Raw genomic sequence first — 7,142 nt, forward strand, 5'->3', positions numbered from 1 at the left:
ATTCTAATAGTCCAAAGAATGTCACAATGGAGCTTAATTCTCAGTTTTTCAAACCTCTTGAGGAGGAACATATGTTTTTACACAATTCAAGAGTGAGTAATCTCAACTCAGCTTTAAAATTACTTCTGGATAGACCATAATTTCTCGCTTTTTCAATTTCTGGAGTATCTTTGATGTATCTTAACTTTCGACAAATGACTACCTTGTAAGGTTTATTCACCTTTAAAAATATGTATCACTAGTTCAAGGACTAATTTCTATTTTATAACACGAGGATCGGCAGATACAAAACATATTCATGCTCTCGCTATTAATAACATTACTTCATCTTGTTTCAATTTCTTGATTAAAGTTTAACATGGTATGGGAGTATGAGGTGATCTTGCACTCTCAAGAATCTTTGGTAAGTGATGGTACATTCGATTTCGATAACGAAAATCTCCTTCACGAGCCCTGTACTCATGTAACCCAAATTATAAAGATCATACAAAATGTTTAGACACAAAGTTTTGAGAACTTGACTTATCATTTAATTTAATAAATTAATGATTTAGTTAATATAAGTTTATTTAATAAACGTATATTTAAAATTATTTATTTTTATAGATTTAAATGAAAATATGTTAAAAATAAAAATCTAAAATATCAATCTTACTTTAAAATTAAAAAAAACATAAACACCGCTTAATTTTTTTTTTACCAAAATATCACTCATCCTTTTAAATTTAATAAAATTATTAATATATATATATAATTGTATTAAAATTTTCATTTATTTCTCCATGTAAGTACACATAGACATCTTTATTCTTCTCTTTGATCATAATTCATAAAATTTTAATATTATGAGATTAATTTCAAATATTGTTTAGAAAATAAAATTTTGATTAAATATAAACTAATTATGAAATAAAAAAGAAAAATGAGAATATATATATTCTTATTCTCTTATATATGTTAAAGATGAAAAGTTTATAAATTCAAAATTTATTATATAATTTAAAAAAATATTAATATTAATTTTTATTATTTAATATTTAATATTCAATGTATAAAAATTATAATTTAATGTGTTGGGATTATTAACCAATATAATTAATATATAAGGGTATAATAGTCTATATATATATTTTTTTAAATATTTTTTTTAATATTATCAAACAAATTCAAATATTGAGTATTAAAAGTTTAGATGTTTTTATTTGATCATTCAAATATTTATCTCCAGATATTTAAGTTATTAAGTACTTAAAATTTAGTATTCAGAATTCAGATATTAATTTTCAATTTTATAACACTTCCTTAGTTGATTCAATTTTTTTTTTTGTTATTCAATTTTTTATCTATATATATTTAAGTCATTAAGTACTTAAAATATAGTGTTTAGAATTTAAATATTATTTTTTCAGTTTTATCAAACACTTCCTTAGTTGATCTGGTTTAAGTTCCATTTCAAGTTCTTGTTCAAGTTTTTTCACCAATGACACCATTGAAACGAAACTGAAACGAAACTGCATTGATCCTCTTTATATTCATTTCAGCGATATTTCATGAGTAATTTTGACTCACATAGTTTTGACCCGCCAAATCTAATTCGAATGGCTTACCAACATACAATTGACACTTACTAAAAAAATGAAAACGTGTTATAATGATGGATCATTCATAGTCCTCATTGTACCTCAAGATACTATTCACTAAAAAATGATTGATGTAATGGTCCGGTCATGGATAATTAACACATTCAACAAAAATAAGAGAATTTATTTTCAGAGGACGACTACTTCCTTAGAGATGTGGAAGGAAGTGAAGGCGATGTATGAAGGAAACAATGACTCGACCTTGTATCGAGTCAAAAAGAATAAACGCATAGCAAAGTAGGATGATCTTGATTTAGAAGAATATTATTATAAGGTATATCTAAACTGTGATGAGTTATTGCATCTTAAACCGCATCAGATATGTTCTTGTGATAAATCTCAAATTAAAACTTGTGTGGGATGCAAATTGGAAAAACAAGTTTCGGCTAGGCATGAAAAATATAATATGGTGCTATTCTTGATGGGTATGGATGATTCTTATGAGAATCTAAATGATAGTATTATGGTTATGAATCTTTTATCGAGTGTATATGAGGCCTTTAAGATGTTCTTGAATGTTGGATAATTTGATAAATCATCAACATCCAACAATCCAACTTATAATTTGTTATGACAGGAAGAGACTTCAAAAAGAGAACTCAACGAGATTCAAAGAAAATGATAGTAAAACTTACAACAATGACAAAAGAAAAAATATATCATTCTAAAGAGGGATGCTTCACACTAATTGACTTTTCATATTGAAGGGATAACAACAAAAGGAAAATGTTGTAAATTCAGTACAACAATGAAAAACAGTGTTCTCACAATATCAAATAAAGATAATGCGCGACATAATAAAAAGTTTAATTGAAAGGAATACTAGAGCTGAGGTAACTTGTATGCTAAAAATACTGAAATCAACTTCAAACCATTTATGTTTTCTATACTTATCCTTCATTTTATAATGAATATAAAATTACAATATAAATGAATAGTTTAAACAATTCAAAACAATTATGTTTAATAGATTGAGGAGCTAGTACACATATTTGGAATAATAGAAAATTATTTTTTGATATTAAGAAAAAGACAAGGAATTAGTTTAATTTTAGCTCGTGGATTTAAAAAGATAATAAATGAACCTTGTAGTCTCAAATTAAATGATAGATTGATTTTTTAAGGAGATGTTATTTTCATCATATTTCAAGGATCATATAATATCGGTTACAAAATTAATTGTTGTTGAAAAGGTTAAACGCATATGGTTAGAAAATAAATGTTTGATGCATGGTCTTAAATTCATTTAGAACACGTTTTAAATCCAAATACATCATGATTCATTTAAAAGGATCAAAGTTCATTTCAATCTCGCAAAAAAGAAACGAGGATAGGAATTGATTGAAAAAAAAATATGTCCCTTTATCCAAAAATGATTGCAGCAGAAGAAGACGCGTACACGAAATAACGGATCATCAAACGGTCGCTCAATGTCATCTCCTCCAACACGGACGTAATGCCCGCGCGCTGACGGAACGGTGATGGAGTGCTTCGCGTTCTCCAAAAATTCGCCCGAAATGACGTCGTTTCGCTTGGATCGTCGTCTTCATCACGATTGTCGAAAGGATAAACATCTACATCTATCTTTGATTTTTTGAAGATGGAACTCGATCGTTTTTGGATGGTTTGACTCCATTCGAAAAGTGAAATAATCACCCTAATATGGTGATCATTTCCCATATATCTATGATCGTAATTACGACCTATATAAACAAGTTGGATAAAGAACAACCAAAACACTATCATGAGTGTTTGACTTATTCAAGCCAACTTAATCCTCTAACCGAGGGAGAACATCTCAAACTCTCAATCCAAAAATTTTAGAAAATCCTCCATTGAAGCTTTAAGTTTATGGATTTTTGGAATTTTCGTGTAAGACCTTAAAGCTTTGATTCAAGCGTCTAGAAAACTTCCTTAAGGTCTAAGGAGTGTTCTCCAACACTTAGTAAGCTTTTAATTATCCTTAAATTTATACTTCCAATTTGAAATTAAATTTTGTATATTTCAATTTTTATAAGCTTGTATGATGCCTGGTTGTTAGATTTTTTTATTGGAAAACGATCCTAGGATCATTTATAAGCTTTCTTTGAAAGCTAGGATCGATCTTAAACAAAAAAATTGAATTTGGAAAAATAAAAATAAAAAGAGTTTTTCGTTCTTGGATTAATCCTCAAGAACAACAGCTTAAAAGTCTTCCCAATATGTTTCTAATGATGTTGGGTAACTATTTGATTTATGTTTGATCCATCCCGATTACGTTGGATCAAAATCAAAATTTTCAGTTTTTGAATTGGTCCAATTGAACGGTCAATTTTCATGTTTTGGTACCAATCAATCATATGAAGTATAAAGAAACTATTGATAAACTCCTTACACTTCATTACATATTAAAAACTAAAAAATCGATTTTTGGCCTTCAAACTATTTGATGAAATTGAACATCATCCAGGTTGAATTGAACCTAGAGATGATGTTCATAATATTCCTGGGAGCTTTGTGAAACTACCCAGGCCTTTTGATCAAAGAATCCAAGCCTCCATCAAAATTACAAAACGTGCAATTTTAAAGTTCTTTAGGATTGACAGGTCCGACTAGAATCGAGAGATTTGACCGAGGATCTTTGGCCAGGAACGAGAGGTCCGATTGAGAAAATTTGACAAGGACTGAGAGGTTCAACCGATGGTCTTCAGCTAGGACCGTGAAGTCCGACCGAGGCTTTTCAGCCAGAATCGAGAGGTCCAATTGAGACTTTTCAGCTAGGAACGATGATTTTTTTAAATCTGACTGAGAAATCGAACATAAGACTGAGGAGTATTTCACCTAACCGAGAACTCCCAAACCAAGTATCGATGACTTCCAAACCGAGAACTCCCAAACCGAGAATTCTGGCACCCAACCAAAAATTCTAGCTAAGGAACGATAGGAATTATCACCCCTACCAAGAATCCTAAGCTAGGACCGATGGAGACCTGACCTAGGACCGAGGGCTTTTTAGCTCGACCGATGAAAACAAATCCAAGACCGAGGACACCAGTCATAAGGCCTGTTTCGTTCCGATTTTAAAATCTTAAAATTATTTTTGTATAATTTTGAAACCCCAAATAATTTTTTAAAAATCCCATAAACATAGAAAATGATGTCAAAGTATTTTTGGGATATTTCCACAAAAATATTTTGAAAGGAACGTGTGGAATTTATTTTTTAAACCCTAATGCCTTTTATTTGATGTTCTTCAGGTATTTTCCTCCTTAGCCATCGTCATCAACAACAGGTGCCGGTATTTAAATATTGTTGTTATAATTTTTAAATACACAAAAACATGTGCATGTCTAAGACCAAAAGATTAATTAGTTAAAATAAAATGTTACACAACCAATTTTCAAAAGTCAAAACTTTATAAAGTAGAGACCGTTTTTAAAACGGGTATGGAGGATAAAGCGTGAAAGTCATTTCATGAGTATTATCAAATTTTGAACTAAAACGAATATCTAGTGAAAAATACGTTTGTACACGTACATCTTTTATTGATTTAAAAAATCAATTGACGACTTTGTTTCAGAATAAATAATATTTTATATTAATTTAAACACAAATTTTCAAAAATCAAATTTAATTTGATTATAACAAATCTGAAAATTATTTAAATTGAATCTAAATTAATTATTTTTATAATTAACTTCAAAGTTGTTAGGAATTCTTTAAAATCTTTTAAAATAATGTTTTATTTTAAAAAGATTCCTGACACTCAAATCGATGATGAAATTATCAAACCTCGGGCTTTTTCGGGACAAGGTTTTTCGGGATTACAAAAAGCAATAAATAATCTTACATTTAAAAATCAAAATATGGAACAGGATCGGATTATTACAACCGACGCACAAGGATTCCGAGCATATAATCAAGCTAACCTAAAAGAAAAGTCACAAAAAGGAAGTGAGTTAGAAGTAGCACAAAAACATATTCATTTAGGCAAATCATTGCGCATGTGATGCGGCCATTAATAAGAGTACGAAGAAAAGTTATGTCATAGTGATTTTTTTGCCTACTAAATGGAAAATTTGTTATTGGAGACAAAATACATTGGGGTGTTAGTGTCATAATTGTTGCACTAGAAACTTTAAGACTCAATGATATGTTATCATATTTTTTAACTGCTAATTAGCTATTATAAATCTCAAAACATTAAAGTTGAACACATTCTGAAAGGCGAGACCAATAAGAATAGTCATTCTTAAATGTTTAAAAGTTAATCAGGGCTTCATAATAGATTTGACTAAAGGAGAACTCAACTCTGTGGTATATTAGATTCAAAAGAAATGTAAATAAATTGATTCACCGATACCTTTAACAAATTGACAACCTATTTCTAACTAACCACAAATTGTTTTGGTGAATTTGAGTGAGTTGTTGACGAATCTAATTCTTGACAATTGAACTAAATCAAGATAACTCGATGGATAGAATGAAGGGAAAATGAAAGAATTCGGGAGACGATATTTATGCAACTAAAGTATTTAAGAGTCTTATTGAGTTATTTTCTTTTTCACTTACACGATCAATTTTTCTTAGACTTGTTTACTTTAAACATTTTGATACATTCTATTGGTTTTTACCAATAATGAACTATTATTATATTTTTTCACATTCAATATATATATATATATATATATATATATATATATATATATATATATATATATATATATATATATATATATATATATATATATATATTTGATAAAAAAAATGTTTATAAACTTTGACTAATTTTGTAAGCTTGTGAAACAGAGTATTTGGGGATTGCTTTAGCCCATATAGTTAGGGAAATTTGATCAAATGACCCTAAAAATAGGGTCATTCTCAAAAGTAACCCTAATAATTTTGAACAATTTTACCTACTTATTTTTTTTTTCCCTTTTTCTTTTCCTTTTCCCCCCATTTCTCTGTTTTCTTTCCCCTCTTTCCCCCAACCCCACGATCGTTGCTCTCCCCACGACTCCCACGCCCCAAGTCAATTCCCCAACTACAATCATCCCCAACTCCTCGACGATCGCCAAGACGCTTCCAGCCCGACTCCCCAACGATCGTCGGACGACTACCCCTCGAGCCCGACTACCCGACGATCACCAAACGCTTCCAGGCCGACTCCCCGATAATCGCCAAGCCCCGGACGATGAGCCCGTCTCCCTAACGTTCACCCAACATTTTTAAGGTTAGTTCGATTGCTCCTCCCTCTCTTGCATGTTGAGTATGAATGGTTTTAGGGTTTTAGTTTAGGGTTTAGGTTTTAGTGAGTTCAATTGTTTTGGTTTGAAATTCTTTGATATGAGAAATGTATAGTCTTTCCTTAATCTGAATGGTTTGTGAACATTTTCCCGTGGGTAATTGCATTGTGTGGTGCGCCAACACAATTGCGTGGTCCGCCAACACAATTGTGTGGTACGAAATTGAATTACGTGGTACGCAATTGAATTGTGTGGTACACTCATTTGAATTGCGTGA

The sequence above is a fragment of the Impatiens glandulifera genome, chromosome 1 (genome assembly GCF_907164915.1).
Source record: "Impatiens glandulifera chromosome 1, dImpGla2.1, whole genome shotgun sequence".
Classification (NCBI taxonomy): Eukaryota; Viridiplantae; Streptophyta; class Magnoliopsida; order Ericales; family Balsaminaceae; genus Impatiens; species Impatiens glandulifera.